At 39.9% G+C, this 21,098-nt stretch overlaps 1 long non-coding RNA gene across 3 annotated transcripts in view; it reads left to right on the forward strand.

Moving 5' to 3' along the window:
• The first annotated feature begins 11,454 nt into the window (after window positions 1-11,454).
• Window positions 11,455-21,098, forward strand: part of LOC134136064 (uncharacterized) — a 42,741-nt gene continuing 33,097 nt past the window's right edge. For all 3 annotated transcript variants that reach the window (XR_009957418.1, XR_009957419.1, XR_009957417.1), the window contains exons 1-3: window positions 11,455-11,625; window positions 12,422-12,594; window positions 17,942-18,037. This is a non-coding gene — a long non-coding RNA (uncharacterized LOC134136064). The remainder of the gene's footprint in view (window positions 11,626-12,421; window positions 12,595-17,941; window positions 18,038-21,098) is intronic.

Consider the following 21,098-nt stretch of genomic DNA (forward strand, 5'->3'; position numbering starts at 1 on the left):
AGAAAAATATAATCTAAAAAAATAAACCCTGAAGTCCAAACCTTACAGAGACTGCACAAACAAAGGGTAGAATCGTATTGTATGAGAGAAGGCAAAATCTGTTAAAAGAAAATTCTGCATTTTTGTGCAATAAATAGCTACTTGAGTAGGCGTTACATTCTGCACAGTAGTTTCCTGCAGAGGGTTCGCTGCAGATTTGTTAGCATTAAGGAATACCTTAGAAGGATTAGGATAAGACTCTTAGCAGACTAAGTCTCCAGAGCACATTCTTGATAACATGTGACTGGCTTTTGACCTTCCTCTTTAAAGTACTGACTTTACAATAATTATCACGAGACATTATAGAAAATCAAACATTTAAATGATTGCCTTCAGTTAACAGGTGTTCCTAACGTGTAAGAGAATCTTACGTATTGTTAAGAAGTCCCTACTGGTGGTGGTTTTTCATGACTGCCATAAAAACTGGTGATTTTCATAGGTGCTGAACTATAGTTAATAGTAGTACTATTAATACAGTTAATTAATCCAGAGATTAATTTAATTTAATGGCAAGATTATTAATCAGAGAAGAACATGAAAACAAAAGATAACAGATTTCTGGCTCAACTACTCATAGTTCTCTTTTGATTTCCCTAATTTACATCTCACCCATTGGTACATACTAAAAGCGGTCTCATCATACACTCTCTTATTTTTGCTCTCCTATTGCAAAATGTCCTTTCTCCTTCACTGTCAGCACTGATGCCGTTTCACTAGTGCTAGCGTAGCCCACTGTGAGCACTTTGCTATCATCTTTGTGGAGAGGAGTTGAAAAGGTTACATCATGTTTTGGGTTAAAGTCTAGAAGCCACCTGACATTCTCCTGCTTCTTTCAGTGTTTGAGCTGGTCCTGAGCTAGCAACAGTGGGAATCATTTTAGGAGAAAGAAAATGCTGGTCATGCTACAATTCCCCTTATAAAGAAAACTTCAGATGTGAATAAAGAGCAACTCTATGCTTAGTATTCCCACTGCCATTTTAAGAAAAAAAAAAGTACTTTTTTGCTGGACTTTGATCTTTTTTTTTTTTTTTTTTTTTTTTTTAAAAACTTTGAGAACAATCATCACATTTGTTCTGCCTAAAGAGAAGATTTTGGTTAAATCTCCTTGTAAACGGTCCCTGGTTTCTATTTGTATTTCAGAATGTTTCTTCCTTCATGGCAGTGGTAGTTTGAGGGAGGAAGAAATCACTATGGCAGCAGGCTGCTTCCCAGACATATCAAAGAGACCTGCCAAGTTTCATAGGTTTATTGTATGTAGTGCACAGTTTCTTTTTTGTGTTTGTCATGTAATCAGGCAAAAAATACTGGTATTTGAACTAAGATTTCACACTCCCTTGTATTCTGTCCCTGGCAGAGTCTCTTTTTGTTCCTTCTTCCATGTCAGTCTTGCACTTGTTCCTGAGAAGGTGGAAAGGAAATAGTCATGTAAAAGACTTCTTAATTTGCTTCTGAAAACAAATGTCTCATCATGCCTATTATACTGGAGCACTGGCATAAATCTAAGCAGCAATTCCCTGAGAACTTTCAATTGTGGTGTTCCAGAACTATATAGCATTTACTTTCTCATTGGAAAGTGTTAAGTGCTATAACATAGCTCAGGAAAGTCAGTAACAACAGATCAGTCTCATCTACATTACAGAACTGAGCCATTTTTTAATCATGTTAAGGATCAACATCGCCAGGAGAGCCAGTCCTGCTTGGGAGCTCAGTGACAGATGTCCCTCTTGTCTAATACGTTATTGCCATTGGGAAAACACTCTTACAGCTTTGGCATGTGCTCACTTCAGTGTGCCAAATTAGTTTCCTACCACTATTTCCAACTTATTCTTTCAAATTACAATTGGGATATGCTGGGATACCATACCTGATCGTCAGGTATACGTGCCTCTGTGCCGGTTGCCTTACAAATGTGTTGTTGCCTTTGAAACATCCACCCCTCCAAAATGCATATCTGCAAGGAACACTCTTGGGCCTGATTTTCGTGGCATCCCCGCAGATATTCAGTTCTGCAATGCAGACAAATTCTGAGCCTGAAGATATGTAAACGTGTTCTCATCGACAGCAGGCAAAAAGGATGACTTTGCACCCTTTCTTACAAGTGTATGGTGCTTCATTTTTGGGACTTTCTCTGGAGAATATATGTGGTGCTGTGTGCCCATATAATAGATGCCACTCTATCAATCCCATATCAAATGGCCAAGTTCACCTTCACCTGTGTTAGGAGCCAAAGCTGCCATAGTTAAACATTGAATTGGTCTTCAGAGGAATTCATTTCTTTCTGGTGGCTGTAGGAGAAACATAAATGGATAACAGAAGTGCTTTGAGTCACTTTGTTGGTCTGTGTATCTTCAGAGTGCTAAAATAAATCATCCAGATCAAGCACATACTCTTTGAAGTGACTGATTTAGAACCTTTTTTTTTGCTCTTTTGTTACTGTTTTTCTCCCTTTTGCATCAATAATGATTAAAAAACCCCCTATTTTAGTACAATTCCATCAGTCAGGTATAGAAATACAGCAAACATCTAGAAAATCAGAGCAGATCCCAAAAGGGCCTTGTGGCAAATTCTATTCTAACTTCGAAAAGTTCCATTTACATAATGCAACATATTCACAGGAATGAACAAACCTGATTTAATACAAGACCTTTTGTCTTCTACATCTTACATTTAAATAATAGGTGCATAAAAATTTAAATAAAACACCTGAAAGAGTGATATTTGGTTGATGAACCTACGAAATTAAGGTTTCTTTCTGATGTACACCATTAACAGAATTTTCTCTCTTACTTCAGTGAAGAGTAGGAGGCAGATTCAGATTAGTTGATCTGATCTAGTCCAGATAGCTTAATTTCAGTTGCTGTGCATGCTGAATTTCAATTTATTGTTAGCAGGCTCCCTCTGCTTTCTTCTCCTGCTTCTCTTTGGCTGTTGTAGATATTGTAGACGTGTTGTAGACAAGATCATAAATAGCCCAGGAAGAATCCTTCTCTTCCAGTACAAGCATGGGAATGAAAAGTAAACATCTGTCCATTTATACTCCACCCTTGCCTGCTAAGAGCTTCTCTATCATCTCCAGCTTTTAAAGAAAACAATACTTTATTTCAATCAAGAAATTTCTCATATTCTTTGTTTTTTTGCTGCAACTGGTTAGCTCTAAAAGGAGCTCTAAAGGAGAGGAAAGGCTCTCCTTCTGCTCTAACCAAAGGCTTTAACCGCAGTGGAGATACTTCTCTGCACAGGATTTCTATGTCTTGTCACCGCTTGTGGGCTTCTCTCCTTATTCAGGTTTCTTCTCCATTTTTCCTGCTTTTTCTTTTTTTTCTATGTTTTGTCCCAAACTTCTGGGACACCATTAGCCTCCAATCCCTCTGAGCCTTCTTTGTTGGGAGGCTATTTTCTTTTTAAGGCACAAGGAGGCTAGAAAATCACCCTTAAAGCTTTTGCTGACTGTTGTACATGCCACCATGAACAGCTAGCTTAAAGGTAACCAGCCCAATAACGTTAGACATTAACAAAGCTCACCTAGCTCATGCTTGATACACCATCTGGCACAAACAGGAACAAGGCTGCAATGGGGAAAGAACATACTGAGAAAGAGAACAACTACTGTATTTCCTGTGTGCTACTCTGTTGTCTGCATATCCCTCCATATCATCAGTTTTCCAGCTGCTCCATATTGCCTTTGCAGATTTGACATTCAGCCTTTTCCAAAACATGCAGCCAGACTTCGCAACTGCTCCTACATTGCATCTCAGGCCCTGGTCATCTGTATTATCCCTCTAACTAAAGGCTGACAAATTCTGGCTGCTCTTGGAACAGATGACATGAAGATCGTTCTAGGAAGAAGTGTATGTCTCTCTTACCTTTTCAAAGCTTGGTTTGCTCTAATCTTCATGTATGTCTTCCCAATTTTGAACAGGTTCCCAAGTCATTTCAGTTTGATCTCAGTTTTCTTTGCCAGATGATGAGCTGTAACTGTCCTGCATCACTAGATTCTACTTCCTGTACCTTCTATACCCCAGCTGCAATAAATTTGAGGCTACATTGTCCTCTGGCACCTGGATCTATCATATTAATGTTATGAAGAAGGTAAAAAAGATTGCAATAAGTCTAAGCCAGTCCTTTTTCTCACAGGAAACTTCCTCTTTGGCCACTGCAGTTACTGACAGGTGAAGCTGAACTCCTGTAGCTTGAACTCCTTACCTCTGAGTCTCCTTATCTCAGTGGGTATCTGCCTGTTGTGGCTCTGGGGGCATAACGGCTGTCTGCTGCTTGAGTCCAAGCCTACAACTCATGTTGAGATGATGGGAACAAAGCTTATGAGTCAGCAAGTGAGAGCCTCTATCCATCTTGTATGCAAGCCATCTGAAATCTCGAGCCAATTCTCCAGGTGTGACGGTCCCTCTGGTTGGCTATTGTGAGACTGGGTGTTTTTGTAAGGATTCGCACCAAGTAGAGAGCCTATGTAGGATGAGTCCATAGGGGTGGAGTGTTGCCCTTGGGGGGGGGGACAGGCTGGAAGGGCTGCAATCTTAGCGTTGCAGTTTGTCCCTCTGCTCAGCCCAGGCTGAGAAGGCAGTCTCCTTTTTTGTGGGCGCATGCCTAATGGAGGAGGAAGTGGCCAGCTTTCCCATGGGAAGAAAATATTCAGATTTTGGGCACTTTTTTCAGCCCAGATTCATTTCTTAAAATACAGAAAAGTGTTCCAAAGACTAAGCTATGAGCTTGAATGGGATGGGAGCCTCCTCAAGTCCTGTTGAGGCTTGCAGATAGGGCAGATACTTCAGGATTACATAGTGATTTTCTACTTGCCTGACCCATAAGCATCAAGATGAGGATTGTTGAAAAGTTCCTCTGATCTGTTATAGTCCATGTTATACTCCTCTAAGGTACCTGTTACAGGGTAAGCCGTTCACAGAAAATGGCCTTTAAATCAAGGACATCCATCTCCCTGTGCCTTAGCTCTCCTATTCTCTAAGCAGAGGTAATAGTAACAAAAGAAATGAAGTTCTGTTAAATGAAAAGTGTCAAATGATGTAGAGCCACATTGTAGGTTTTAGCTAATTTGAGGGCAAATACTTAAAAGCATAAAAAGATTTACTTCATTATGCACAGCCTGACAAAATCTTGTAGTACAGGCCTGCTGCCCACACAGACTGTGCTCTACGTATGTTACTAGTAATTTAGCAATCTCTGCTAGTGTTAAATGGCTTTCAGAAAGGTTAGATTAACTTTCTAAAGTTGAAAATCTGTAACTGAGCTTTGGTTGGGGGGTAACTTTTTTGATTTTTTTTCAGTTTTGTTTTGTTAAAAATCTACTGAAGATACATGCTAGAAGATGCTACTGAGCCATGATATCAGTGTGTATGACTGCCTCAGACCTAGATAATAGCTGGCTTTCAGAGTGGTTTAGCAGTTAGGAATACTGTGTGCATAAGATCTGAAAATACATATTTGTGAATAGAACACAGCTAACGTTGTTTCCATATTTATTTAAAAGAGATTAGTGATTATTATCTTTAAGAGATAGTGAATCCACCTTTATCTGGATTCTAAATTACACTTTACTGTAATTTGAGGGCTCACTGTTGGAAGGGCATTATTCCTAGTTATACAAGTTTACCACAATGAATGAATAAGTGAGATGTAAATGAGATCAGAATCCAGGTCGTAGCATACACTGCACATAAGGGAAATTATTTTTCCTTCCTATCTAGTTACAGTAAGATTCTACTACGTCATTAATATTTTTGCCAAGAGAAATCCTTATGTCCAACACTTCATTTCAAGAGATCAGAAGATGTTAGAAGCTCTTTGTTTATGAAAATGCCGTTGAATCCAATTGACTCAGGTGTAGAGAGAAAAGATTTCAGTAACATAACTGAATAAACTTCTGAAGGTTTAAGTGTGTAATGCTGTCGAACATACCTGCACAATCCCTAGAGGCTTCAATCCTTCACAGATTTCATGAAATAGATTACAGAGTAGCTCTGAATAAGGGAAAACTGGAAGAATATTGCTTCCTTTGTTTAAAATAGTGTCAAAGTAGACTATAAAAAGGAAAAATAGTTCATATCTTTCATATTCTTGTTTCTTTCTAGTATATAATGTAAGCTGAAGGATTAATCTGTTTTACCTGGTTTCTTCTTTTTCCTTGTCTCTTTTAAATATCAGTTATCTGTCCTGGAAGGGATTACTACAGAACTGGAGAAATGAGTCCCAGGGGATTTAGTAAGGGAAAGGGATATTTCATCAGGATGCTAAAATACTAGATTGATGGCAAGCGAAAGGTTTGGGTAATGTGTGAGGGCAGCAAGAGGAAAAGATGAAGCTACAGGATGATGGGAAGGAGAAATCTATTAAACTGATTCTTTTCTGTATGTTTGTTGCTTCTTCATGGGTTAGAGGAGTCTTGTGTACTAGAAGAACTAGGGAATGGAAGGAGGAAAATGCCACCTAGAAAAGTCCCCAATTTTATTTCTAAACTAGATTGACAACAAGGCCTTCTTAAACTGCAGAAATGCCATCTTCATCCTGCCTTCTTTCTCCATCCTATCCATCTCCTTAGCTGCTCTTCATGTACTCAAATACTTGGTATTAATAGGTGGAAAAACATGTTCTCATTATCATTTCCCTGAAACATTAACCTTAGCCATTGCAAAGGACTCATAAAAATAGATTGCTTTTGCATCTCTCTTAGGGATCTACACGTTGCAGCCAAAATAATGTCACAGTTCCAATATTAAAAGGCTGCCAAGGTCTTGTCCCTGGGTTTGGAGGTTCAGATGTGATGTGACTGGCATTGTGACAATAAGACATAATGAAAAACATAAAAAGAGACACATTTTTACATAAGACTTGAAACTGCTCTAGGGAACAATTATTCCTTGTTGTGTTAATATTTGGGTTTGATAAAAATGACAGCCATATATAGACACATGAGTTAGGTGAGTCACAAAATGGCAGTTTCTGATATAACAGTTCCAGTGGTGAAGGCTTTCTAAGTGCCTGAGGAAAAGCTATATAGTGTTTTCACTTCTACAAGAAGTTTAGCAGTACAGCAATAACCTGTTCCTCCCAGAGCTGGAATAAATAAAAATTCTTTCTACAGGGAGGAAAAAATCAGCTATTACTAAGCCAAGTAGTTTCATGAGACATAGAATTTGGCTGTTGAGCAATAATGACTTATGGTTTATATCTTTTGATGGATCTTCTGACTTCTGAGATGGTTTGAGTTTTGAGGAAACCTTTTTCTGTCTTTGACGCATTTATCATGTCTTCTTCATGTAAGGATTTTTGTGTTTTACTTATATAGCCCCTTCTGTTCAGGGGCTGATAAGTTTTCTTCTTTTATTTCTTTTTTCCAGTACATGGGTAGGAACTAAATACTTTTGCTTTCTTTCTGGCATGTTTGCTTATACCTGCCAACAGGTTCTTGGGACACGGACACATGGAAAAACTGACAGAATGAAATACATAAACCAGGCCAGTGATATGAAAGGGAAAGGGGAAGTATTTTACATTTGATTTTGCCAGCCTTGAAACACACTGTCAAGATTTTCTGGTGGCTTTAGCACTCATTGAGGCAGCTGAGCAACTATATCTGAAGCAATTGCTATGGTTTTAGTGGAATCCGGCAAATAGGCAATTTAATTCAAACTGCTTTATTGGCGTGAGTAGAATTGCAAGCATTGCCAAAAGGCATGCTGCCATTGAGGATCTGAGAGATTCAATGTATCAGAATGATTTTGGTCTTATCCACCGTTTGATACTTCTTTATTCTGCAGTTCTGATTAGAACGGGAGAAAGTTTTGATCTCTGATCCTAACCCTAGAGTTTGGAATAACTGGTCTTGGTAATGCCCAAGTAACACTGTGTCAAACTATGCAGCTGTGGAATAAGGAAAAGCTCTTCCCCCCCCCCCCCCCCCCCCCCCCCCCCCCGTCTAAAAACAGAGAAAAGACAAACAATAAGGCCCTTTCCAGTGTCTGCAGAGAGTCTAGAAAATAGAAACTGGCTTTAGGACACAAGGCACAAATCTTCCCTGCAGGGCCTTTTCTAAAACTGAAAGAAAAGCAAAATCCTTGCAAACAATCTGTTAATTTGCAAGTAATTGCTGTAATAGAAAAGTGCTCAGTTAGCTGAAATCTATGGACACTATTTAGAATGATAATGCAAAGAGTTAAATCCTATTTTCCTTCTGTTCAGTATTAAAACAACATTCAAACAATGCCCTAGAAAATGTATGTAAATTATAAACAGGCTGTTTTGTACCTCTCAGAAAGATTTTAGTGTTGCGCATTGGAAAATTTTAAGCTGATAAGGACTAAAGGGCTGCACTATTTTAAGCTCTCTTATCCAGTTAGCTGACTAGAAGTATTTTATAGCTAGAACAGAGCATCTGGGCTGGTACACATAGCATTCATCAGTGACTATAAATCTGTGAAAAAGAGCAGAGAAACAACAAGCTTGGAATAGACTCTGTCAAGCCTACAACAGATGAAGAATTTGTAGCTAGAAAACCCCACTGATATGAAAGCATAAATATCTGCCAGTCCTTCAAGATTTTTCTATGCGAGCATGTGCTGTTTTTCAGAAGTTCCTATGTGCCTTCTAAAAAAAAATGGAAGATGGAACAGACTGTACTGAGTAGTAAAGCAAAGAAGCTAGCATTGGAAGGAGGAGAAAAACAATTCAGTCGGGGATACTTCTGTTATCTGCCAGCTTGTCGTAGTTTGCACATAGAAAGAGCATTAAGCACATTTATTCTCTTTATGTCTCTTGAAGCCTTAATATCAATACAAGGTGACCTATTGCTATCCTATTCTCCCGTCTTCAAAAAGGGTTGTGAAGTTTATAAAGGACTGCCAGCCAGTGCCAGGTCATCTACTAACAGATGTAGCTTCTAATTAACCCAGCCTCTGTCTTGCAGCCACTGTAAGAGGCTCACAGTGTGATAACTTGTGCCTCACTTTTCAGATTCTGCATTAAGATAGTAGAAACTCCCAAATTTACCATTTCTGTATTCTTTTCCACAAAGAATCCATATATAGCACATATTACTTATACTTCACAGAGGATTTTTAGCAAGAATCGATATTTTACTAAACTGAGGAATTTTGAAACAGACCTGTGCTCACAGAGTAGGGATCTGAGTTAAAATAGACCTAATCTTAACTGAAAATACTTTTTTCCTCCCACAAATCCAACAAAATAAAATTCATTTTTTAACATCAAAGTGTATTATGAACTGCTCAATTATAGTTGTAACAAAAGTAGTGTAAAAATATAAGGAAAACAATATGTATCTGTATTTTGGAATGGTTGTGAAATTCTGGAGTTCAATTATATGCATTTTATTTTAAAATAAGCAGTAATGCTGTAAGCTAAAAGTGCTCTAAAATGTCTGCTTTTGTCTTGAAAGTAACAAGATTTAAGCAGAAGTGAAACGTGGTGTGGGACAGAAAGCAGGAAAACCACCTTTTGGTGTTCTTTTTAACTTGCCTCCTTTTGTAGATGCTCTGCTGGAGACATCTGTTCTGGCCCCTGCTTTCCCCGCCTTCTGGACACTTTAATGTGTGAGTCTTTGGGGAAAACTCCTGCTTTCAAGACATGCCGATGTCCCCCCCAACCCTGGGCTCTTCCCAGGGTGCAAGGTGGAGAGGGTGGGATGGAAAGGGGCAGGAACACTGCAGCCTTGCCCCACTCCAAACGAGGGCAGCCCTACTAACCTTGCCCGCACCGTATCTATCAGCTAGGCTTGAGCACCTCCAGAAATGGCTGCAGTCTGTGGCTGGGGTTCCTGCAGCAGCCAGCATTTTGGGAGATGCAGCTCAGTGCATAACCCAGGCTCTGCAGCGAGAACAGCTGCGGGCCATTTCTTTGGAGACTTGCCATCTCCGCCTTTCCACCCGACCACAGGGTAGAGCTGAGCCTGAGGGGCTCCTTGTGAGTGTAAATATAGATATATTTGGTTGCCAACCATTCCCCTGCCCTGCATACGTAGTTTAGATCAGACAGTGGACTTTGGGAACAGGAGGAACTGTTTTCTTCCAAATCTACACCCTAGTGAGCTTATAACTTTGTTAAGGCTGCATTTTATGAATGTGAACAGTACCGATATCAAGATCAGGTTACAAGCGTCCTCCTTGAGGAGAATGATAGAAAAAATGTGTTACTTCAGTGCTAAAACTAGCAGGGATGGTCTAACAGTGGTGGCAGAATTTTTTTGTGGGTTGGTTCTTAAATCTTACTGGGTAAAGGCTAGACTGTAACTAGCTTTCATAAAGGGTAGTAGTTTTCTACCTTTCTGCTACTGCTAGTCCTGTCCAGGAGCCAGCCTAGTTAAAAGTTCTGCAAGGACCTTTTTTGGGCCCAGGCTTTTCTAGTCAAATACGTAGCAAAAGCTCTTGGAGATGGCAATGGTGGTCCTGCCTCAGCCTAACGAGCTGCTGAGCCCTCTGCGTTAGGCCTTCCCTGGATCTGGGAGCATTTCTGAGCTTGCTGCTTTCTGCTGGGATGCTTCAGTTCTGATGGTTTGCCGATATAGGCTGGTATGAACTGATACCAGCTTCTCCATTTGCAATTTTTCAGTTGAGTGTGATGTGCAGAAGCTTCTCTGTCAGATGTGTGCCCTGCAGTGCTCCCACCCTTATCAGCCAAAAGGGCAGATACCTGAGCTTGGATCTGTCACAGGAGAGCAGTGGAGCAGAGTTAAAAATCACTTCTTTCCTGACTGCAAAACAACCTGAGGCGGGTGGCTGCTCTGAGCTGTCAGGCTGCTAATGTGTGTGGGTTGGCTTTTCAGCTTGGTAAGGGGGGAGCTAGGGGGGAAGATATCATAACAAAACTTCTCTAAGGCTTCAGAGCTTAGCCCTTGCACAAGCCTTTTCTCGTGCTGTCCGTATGCATATTCTGGGGCTGGAGAGAGAGAATTAGTCATTTTTTGGCAGTTTTCTTCTGATGTAAGTATTGTGATAAAGAGTTACAGGCAATATCCTTTTGTAAAATGCGGCCAGGGTAATAACGTACTACCAAGCAACGTGAGATTGTTTTAGTCCGGTGTACCTGGAACGTATCCATCAGCTTTACCGTGCTGTCAGCTGCACACCACTTGCACTGAAGGGAGGTAGTCATGGCAGCACAGGTAAACAGAGAAGGGCAGAAGGAGCAGGCTGTCCTGTGATCAAAACCAGGGGCTACACAAAATTGAAACAGCCTCATTGTCTGCATGTTTACCCTAGGGTGTTTGCTTTTAAAGTTGGCATGCTGTTAGCTATTAAATCCTCCCCACCCAATTGTAGCAGCCACTGCCAATCTCATTAAACACGTATCTCCTATGTTTGGCTTGCTGTGGAGTGGGAGGGCTGACTCCCACTCCGTCTGATCTGGTTACTTAGTAATCCCAGTTCTTGCCTGATCTCTGCTCGTTATACAAGTAACAGGCTTGGAGATCTTTTATCAAAACTGCTTTTTACTCTTTTAGCATGCAGAATTAAATATTACAAGCGAAGCAAATGTAGGTACACGAGAGAGATGGAAGACAGAGTTCCATTAGGTGATAAGAAAACTATTTGGGGAGTTGAGGTATGCATAAAATAGTTTGCTCCTATGGCTGAGAGAGATGTGGGTGTTAGGACTTGTTTCTGTTAGATTAAGATTTTCCAACGTGTTTGCAGGAAAGGGAATGAAGCTGCTTGTGAAATGACTTGTGACATGGCTATTAAATTCACTTTTTTGTCACTTTGCTGCTTTGTTATGGATTAATGGCTCTTGGCATCAACATAGCTTGGTAAGAGTTATGGAAGGATGAAATTTTATAATTGAAAGTATCCGAAGTTATTTCATCAAAGCAATTCTTGCCAGTCAAACCCCATGTGAGTGTGGCTTTGTCTACTTTTGCTCCTAAATAACCAAGACCTTGGAGTCATTGTAATTCATTGTGCTCTATGTAAATGAGGCTGTAGTAAATGACTAATGTATGTTATCTGCATAGATCGGAGATGAGATGTCTGGGGGAAAATGATAATATCTGACTGTTAACAGCTACCCATCACGGAGCTCCCTGGCCTTCATTTCTATAAAGATACAAGTACAAATATATTATTACACTGCTACAAAGCCAGAGGAAGGAATTCTTCTCCCTGCTCTTTCGTAAGCGCGCTTAGGTCTTCATCCTTCTTCTTCAAGCCAAGAGCAATTTTTGCAACAATCTGTCTTCTTGAGGTATTAAGCCAGTATCAGAGACAGGGGAGGCAGAACTGTTAATTGCAGGCAAATCAGTTGAGGTGAAAATGCAATTAGAAGAGACATTGTGGGAATCTGCAAATCCCAAGCAGTTTCTTTATACCAAGATTTTCTATGCTTTGATCCATGTGTTCAGACCTGCCTAGCTGCCTGCTTGATAAAACCTGTAACAAAAAGGGAACATATAAGCAATATATGGTGAAGACATGGAAAACCTCACAGGCATCTAATGTTGAACTGCACATTATCCACCGGCCCATGCACTTGTTCAGGTTTCTTCGTAAATCTATGCTTGGATTCTTTGTAAAGGTAAGTTGACAAGAACTATTGTATGAAAAAGACTATATATAACAAACTTCCAGCTAAGACTACTTCAGGGCAGAAACAGTTAGATGGCAGAACTAGATTAATTGTTTGTTTAGCAGAAAGAAAATCTGTTTCCTGAAAGGAGAATAGGAGTTCTGTAAGTGGTATTCCTACATAAAAAACATGACTTAGAAATGAACCTATGTAACTCCATTAAAGGCAATATTCCTACAGTTCTAGAGTTTGTACTCAGATCTCGACCTGTGCTTCTCGGAAAGTGTGCTCATCACTGCAGTCATCCTTTAGAAATCACATAATACAAAATAATAATAAAAAAAATTAAAATTTGTAGAGAGAGAACTCTTTATCTGGAATAAAATGTAGATAAGGAAATTTCTTAAAATACCCTAAAATTAGCTCATACAACCCAAGCAATGAAGCTTTCATGTCTGTTAGTCTCTTCTCCCCCTTTTCTAGTATTCACAAAGGTATTAATATTTTGTTACATTGATCTGGAGCATGAATATAGATTTTCTTCTATGGAGAAATTGATGAAAAGAAATTTTTCCTGTATATATATATATATATATATATACTCCTTTCTAAGCTCTTGGGACTCTGACTCCTTCAAATTCAAATATCTTAGAATTCAAGCTGTGAAGTACAAAGTTTTGATGTTGAATTCAGTATCTCTGTGAATTGAGCTCTAGATCCAGTCTAAAGAGATACTGCAGTGTTCACAAGCTATTCATAGAATCATAGAATTGATAAGGTTGGAAGGGACCTCTGGAGATCATCTAGTCCAACCCCCCTGCTCAGCAGGGTCACCTAGAGCACATTAGACAGGGTTGCATCCAGGCGGGCCTTGAAGATCTCCAGAGGAGACTCCACAACCTCCCTGGGCAACCTGTTCCAGGGCTCCATCACTCTCACAGTGAAGAAATTCCCCCTCACGCTCAGGCGGAACTTCCTGTGCTTCAATTTCTGCCCATTGCCTCTTGTCCTGTCACATGGGACAATTGAAAAGAGTTTGTCCCCATCCCCTTGAGTACCCTCCCTTCAGGTACTCCCTTCAGATACTTGATGCCTGTGATGCTTCCACTGTTAGGAAATGTAAATGTTATAGCATTTGCCAGTTCATCTACCACCTCCAGCCATACTATTTAGGCTTGTAACTAACCAAATCCAGGGCAAAAAAGTCAGTTGAGAGTTTACATCTATCTAACCAAAGATGAAACATTTAATCTGGCCAGAACTTAGTTAATGTTATGGTAGAACACCCAAATAGAAACTTTAGGTCTGATGACGCTTCTCTCTCTCTCTCTAAAGCCTAGAGTGAGATATGAAAACAGTATCTGTCTCCTTTTGTATGAAATGACAGAGAACAATGAAGAGATTTTGTGAATAATCTGTGCCTCTCTCTCTCTCTTTTCCAACGTACGTGTACATGTATGCACATACATACATACTTAAAGAAACCTCAGAAATATAACTTACGTGATTTCTAAATAGAACCTGCCCTAGAGTTTGTCATTTTTTAAAGTATTGCTGCAAGTGACATAGTATCTCCAGCTGAGGTTGGCTGAGTTGTATCTGTTTTGCCATGTTCTTTTTCATGTTTCTGTAATCCATATTATAGTCAAAAGAGTGAGTGATACACCTAAGCTAGTCTGAAAGAGGCCAGACTAGCTTAAGAAATAGAGATGTGGCAGCATGAAGAATTTTTAGCTTCCAGAAAGTTTACCTAGGTTTCTACATAAATGCTGCTGTAGCTCAGCTGTTGCTTGTTGGTAAGATTTCATGCCTGGATAATAGTGATGGGAATCCATGCTCCTGAGCGCCAGGAGTGCATTCTCTCACTACAAAAAGCCCTTTGTGCAGGCATTTCCATCCTTCTTCCTGAGCTAGTATTAGTGTCTGTACAGATGACTGATGAGTTGAAACTGCTTGTAGATCCTGCTGAAAATTAATTGAAAGTGTGGATTGGTTTGAGTGTCCCTTACAGCAAGGTGGTCTTAAAGCATCAGTGCAATCACGCCCTGAGACAGTTTTAGGGTGACCCAGGCAACACTACCTTTGGCCTCAGTGTGCAAATTCAAAATGTTAGGGGTACCCTGGAATGGTAAAAACAAAATTCCAACTCCCATTGGTGCAGATGATGCTGGGATTCTGGGCTGTGCTATTTTGGCCATTATCTTGACTTACATTAAAAAGAAGCAACAGATTTCTTTGGCTGGTGCTATAGTAACTAAATTTTAGATGCCTCTCCCCTTGAATGCAATCCAGAACATTATGTATCATGTACCTAGGATTGATTTACAGAAGACAAAGGGTGCTACATATGATTTCGGAAAATCTGATTGTGGCAGTTTAGGAAATTACTATTTCTAGCTGTCTGTTCTGCTTTTCTGTAGGAATTCCTAATCTCCAGATCAGAGCTCACAAAGGCAAAATGTACCTGCACCAAAGCTGCCTCAGAACATAACTTGATGTTGTAACTTAGACTCATAATGCCTTTGACTCGTGTTTGCAGGCAGATTTAGCTGCTGCTGCTAAAAATGGTGTCCACCACCATCTGTCTGTCCTGTTCTCAGATAAAAGGTTGGCAGGGAGTGCTGAAAAGGACGTTTATTTGCTTCTGAACTGCCCCCACTTGATACTGATAACAGCTGCAAACCTTGGCAGCCAAGGGGGCCTATTGCAGGGTGATTGCCATAGGTGGGAGAAATGTTGAGCAACTGGGGATGTCCCTGAGAGCTACCCAGCTAAACCGCCCTAAGAAAAAGAGCTGGATCCTTGATGTGATGGATCATACAGCGTAGTGGCTAAGGTGCAAGCACTGTTGCTGTCTGCTGACATTGCTTTGGGAAGGCGACCTTTTGGCAGAGATGTAGAACAAGTGGGTTGGGAGTGTGAGATGGAAGACGAGGTAAATTCTGTATCTGCTACAGTAAGAGTCAGCAAAAGTTTGTCTGTGGCCCCTCTAGGCATCTCAGAGCAGCTCCAAAGCAGCCAGCATGTGGCAGACACCTGCCTAAAATTGCCAGTGTTGAACTACCCCAAACTTGCCATCAGGGAAATGCAGAGGAAGAAGAAAATCTGAAGGTGGCCATTCTCAGGTGTTATTTGGGCTAAGAGGTTTAAGATGACAATTTGGGCCCTAGAGCCTAATTTCTACCTAAGTCCTTTAGTTTGGGATTGTTCCTTGCCTTTAAGGCTCCAGGGGAGGACTACTTGTTTCAGTAATCCACTCTGCTGCTCGTGCATAATGTAATCAGACTCTTCAATGTTAGAGTAAAACCAAAGCAGTGCAGCTTGGTAGTATCTGGCCAAAATACATACAGAAAATGGATCCTTCTCTTTATTATTATTTTTACATACTAAAAGCTCATAAACCATAAGAATAGCATTTAAATAAAGCATAAAACTTTCTATGCTGGTTCACACTTCATGCTGTGATATGTGGTATATAAATTTTTATTAACTAACAGCAGAAAAATTCTTTAGTTTGTATATTTTAGAGTGAAAGTAGCACAAGACTTTCTGAGGTCAAGATTAAGAAAGTCAGTGACAGTGTTTCTGTACCTCTCTGTTTCAGCATCATGGTTCTTTTGATTAGTATTTAATTTCACATCTAAACCTGACCCAATTGATTTCATGGGGAAAAAAAAGAGCAATCAAAGTCTTGTACTTTAAAAATACCCTTTGAACTGAAGATCTGTGAAATGGACTAGGTTGAATTCTTAACCCTGTGGCCTTTTATCTGTCAGTGGAAATAATGCATGAGAGCAGATTTTGCAGTAAAAAGAAAGTGTTCAAACTTGTTTGTTTTAGAAGTAACTATGAAGGCCAAACTATCTTTCTGAAGTGAGACCATTTTGACATAAAATAACTTCTACTTTTCCCAACATGCATAAATATTTAAGTTTTTTAGCATGAAATATTAACAGCTGAAGGAAAAAAGATACTATCTCAGTTTTGTTTTTGCCATAAAATGAGAAGCAAAAAAGAGAGCTTCAATAATTTAGGTCATTCAATTAAAACAATTACAATTATGTCTCAATGACTCATAAATATCATATGTATCCTTATGTATCATATGTAGGGATAAGAACCTTAAGCTGAGCAGGTTTTATTCTGCTTTATTGGCACCATTTATGATCAAGGATTGCTGAATAGCTTTGCAGTGCTCTGTTCATGACCGTATTATCTGGCAACCTCGAGAGCTCCCTTTTATATGCTATGTACTATTTTAGGTGGTAACTTCTTTCCAATAAACTTATAAAACAGTTGCATGACTATTATGTCATGTGGCTGGGAACAAGTGCACGGCACCTGAAGGGGGCTTCAGTCTTCCCCACTTGACTATAAAAAAGTCTAATCTTGACCTGAAAATCAGGATATTAATTTTTCAGGGATGATTCAATCATTTTATCTAATGACTGTGAAATGCATACAAAATGCAAATACTGTTCTAGAAACAAAAGTTAGCTAGGAGCCTCTGTTCTTCCATAGGAATGTGTGACAACAAGCTTACGGAATGGTAATCTGCTGTATTCTGGCTCCTTCGGTTCCCATGAACCCTGCAGTCTTTTCTGAATAGCTTCTGGATGGTTAGAAAATGTCCTTATCTCAGACTAGCTTATATTCCAGTGAGGAAAGCACTCTTCTGACAAAGGAGTATCACGGTGTGAGCTCTTCTGATTATCTTTCAATTAGTAGGCAAATCACTGACCTGATGTGTGAAATACAAGAACCACGAGGTTCCCTAAAGATAAAACATCTGTAGTTTTTGAGGGAAACTTGAACCTGCCAAAATGAGATAAGTGTGCTCCGAGACCTGCTCATATGGCCAGGTGCTTTGGGATCTTATATGGAAAATGTCTAATTGCTGACTGGTGCGTGGTCTGCGTGGGTGCCGGGTGCTAAGACTAGAGCAGTCCTGAACCTGAGTAGATACAGCACCCTGGATGCCCAATGAGTTCAGGCAGCAGCCAAAATGGGCATGTTCTGGATTACAACTTTGGATTTTAGGAGCTTTGTTTGCACCTCGGGTCTTCCTTGGATTTAGCCCAATAGCACTGATGGCCTTTGGTAAAAGCATTTTGGAGTTTAAGGAGACAGCTATGTATCCATCTTCTTGAAAACTTTGTTTATCCTGTTGATATATTTTACCTGACTTTCAAATTCCACTTTTCCTAGTTTCATAGTAGAAGTAGAACTATATTTACTCCAAATTTCCTGTAGAAACACTGCACGTCCATAGACTGACTAATTTTAAAGATTCCTCAGGTACTTTTTGTTATTATTTTTATTATTGTTTTTCAACTACCTTTATTTTCTGCCTCAGGTATTTCATACTACTATTTCCTAAATGCTACAAATTGCAACTGGCTGGATGAAAATCAGATACAGTTATAACTCCCTTCATGAATTATTTTGTCACGTAAGTAACAAGAATAACTTGATCTGTAGTGGCAGTTTGTTTGTCAAGTGGAATCTGGATTGAGGCTTTTTAGATAAACATTACAAACAGTTAAAGACTGAACAATTATCCCTGTAGATCCTCTGGTTTTACAATGCAAAGGTCTAATAGCAATCCTCACGCTTGAAGGCCCTGGGTAACAAGTAGCGTGTCTTTAATTAAAGAAAGCCAGGTTCACCTGCTCTCAGGATCCTGGACTTGCATGTATCAGATGTCTAGTTATCCTGTTCCAGTCCCCTCCCCACTTTGCTAAGATGCTGGAGAAGAAAGCAATGACAAAAATCTAGAGAGGAAAGAACTACTAAGCCCTGTCTTTAAAACTTTAAATAATTCAATGTTTTTTTTCATTATAAGGAAGAAGAACTAGGGACTGTGTTGTAAGAAAGTACTTCAAATAGAGTTATAATAAAGTGCTTAAGGACAGGTCCCTTTTAACATGATCAGTGCTAAGGAATTTGTGGTACCTTTGGGATGAACTTTAGCCCTACTGCACTAAAATAGGGTGGAGTTATTTTAATGAAACTGGGAGCAAACTGCAGTGATGTAATACCCAGAGACTGCATCACGCTGGGCTTCAGATAGACTCTTAGACTCTGCCAATGCTAGAAAAAGATTTCTTAATGTAATTCCACTGGGATACGTTGCAGTTGACTTTCTTTTTTTCTTTCTGAGAAGAACAGAATCCCTTTGGGAAAGAAATCCTAGCTGACATTTCGTAGCTGTGGCAACATAGGAAGCAGTGTCATATCAGTAAGATTATTTTGAAAGGAACAAGGAAGGCTAATTTTCCCCAAAATATTTTACTTATATCACACAGGTTAAAAAAGTGCTGTTAAAAAAAGAAGATGGCTGGAGCTGTGTTCAGGTCCCTTACAGAGATTTTTTTTTCCTGTTTTCTAGAAGCAGAAATATTTTTAAAATTAATTGAAATCAATTATATTTTCCATAAGATGGTGTCTAAGACTCAAAGACTTGAACAGAAATCTGATCTGTTTGTTCTGAAAAACAGATCCTCTAAGCCAGTTCTATTTTTCAAAATTATTTGAAAAGTTTTGTGTAGCATTTTCTGTGAGAAAGCAAAACAAAATTTGGAAGCTGTTGCAAACCGGAGACATTCTCATGTGGGCTGTGACAGGAACGTACTACAGCTACTTTGCACAGATCTAAATCATCAAAAAAAATATGCGGCAGCGGAAAGTCATGGCTCAGTCCAGGCTTAGATGACAACGGTAGTGCAAGCAGGTCCTGGCCCTTCCTGCCCATCAACTGCCTAGCCCCAAACCTATTTCTCTGTCATTTGGGCCCATCCACCCAAACGTGAACTTTGCTGTAAAGTGGATCAGTCAAAACATACAGGTGGATCCCCCCAGCCACCTCCCAGCCCCACCGAACCTGAGTGCTCGCGTGGTCCTTGCAGCAGGTCTGCGGGGAGGGTTTGGGGGTGACCCGGGCTGGCACAGGGAGAGGAGCAGAAGGTGCAGCTCCTGCAAGGCCACTGGCGCTGGTGTGGCGCGGAGGCAAACTGCTGCCCTAGACTAGCAAAATTTGAATGTCAGCTGAGGTAAATCGTGCAGCAAAGCAGAAACCAGTAGTGCTATGCAGGCTCGGCTTCACTGAGGATCTGGCTCATTGATTCTTATGATTCCTCACAGCTGTTTATTTCCTATAGAAACATGGTGCTGGGCATGCACTGGTGATCGGCACCTCTGCTCTAAGCAGCTTACTGCTTCACAGCGCATGCAGTTCATTTTTATTTTTTTTTCTGTTAAATCATCTGCTGTTTTGTCTCTCAGCGTTCCGTGCTGCGTTCAAGCTGCTCTTTGGTTTTTTGCCCCTTGGAAAATTTCAGCATTGAGGATGTTTATTTCAAAGGTTTTTTTTTCAGTTGCAGCAAGATGATTTTAAGTAAATGTGACCCTTAGAATGAAGGGAGCCTAGTTCAACTCTGCTTAAAAACAAGCAAAACAATCATGCTTTGACAAAGGTTTCTTTTGGCCAAGGAAGTGGGAAGATGAGAAAACACTCAGCTAGTCTAAGAAACACCTTCATTATGGTTGCTGGTGTTTATGTGAATCTTGCACATATTCATACATCAAAGTGGACTAGAAACAGTGGACCATAACTAATTTTAACTGAAGGAGATGGCCTTATTTCTACTGTGATTTCTATTCTATCAGATTACCTTCCCACCTGTCAGAGAAACAGGGTGGCACACAAAAGGCTTTTGTCAGAAGAGTTTGGGTATCTCTAAATATTTTAGAAGCACATCTCCAGGAAACATCTTGGAAGTGAGAATCTATTTAATACTTGCCAGGGACACTACGTTGCAGGCACATGTACACAAGCTTCTGATGGCCCGTGTGTAAGCAAAGCGACCGTATTCCTTTCTGATAGTTGCTGTAAGTGTGGGGAGACGTTATGCACTAAGCCAGCCCAGTGTGGTCACTAAAAGGCAACCTTGCTTTGCCTTTTCTCTGCTTATCCCCCACCCTCAGCCCTCAGCACCCGTCCTCACACTCTGCTTTGCACTGGCTCTGGTGCAACCAGATGGGTTGATGTTTCAATTCACTAACTCACTAGAAAGCTATTCACATTTTTTTTAATGAGGTTAGGTTGTTTGGCTAGATTAGTGAGTTGAATGGTCAGGTACATTTGTTCCATAGCTGGTGCAAAGGAGACTGTACAGCTGACAGTGAGGGGAGGGAGATGGGGAGCTTATTCAATCTGGTATTATGTAACTACCATGTAATGCCTTAAGACATAAAAAAAACAGAATAATGCTAATTTATATTTGGCTCCTAACTGAATTTCAGCTTTGGACAGAAAAAAATAAGATGATAGAAGGATCACCAATTATCTCATTTCATGGGTCTAATTTCTTTGCTGTTTAAAATTCAGTCTCTGCCTTATAAACAGTATTTGGTAGTTGCTACAGAAAGCATTAGCAAACATATTTCATATTAATTAAAATTGTTCCATATAGTGATCAGATTAGCTTTCAGTAGATTTTTTTATTGAATAA

Source organism: Rhea pennata, chromosome 2 (genome assembly GCF_028389875.1).
Source record: "Rhea pennata isolate bPtePen1 chromosome 2, bPtePen1.pri, whole genome shotgun sequence".
NCBI classification, from domain to species: domain Eukaryota; kingdom Metazoa; phylum Chordata; class Aves; order Rheiformes; family Rheidae; genus Rhea; species Rhea pennata.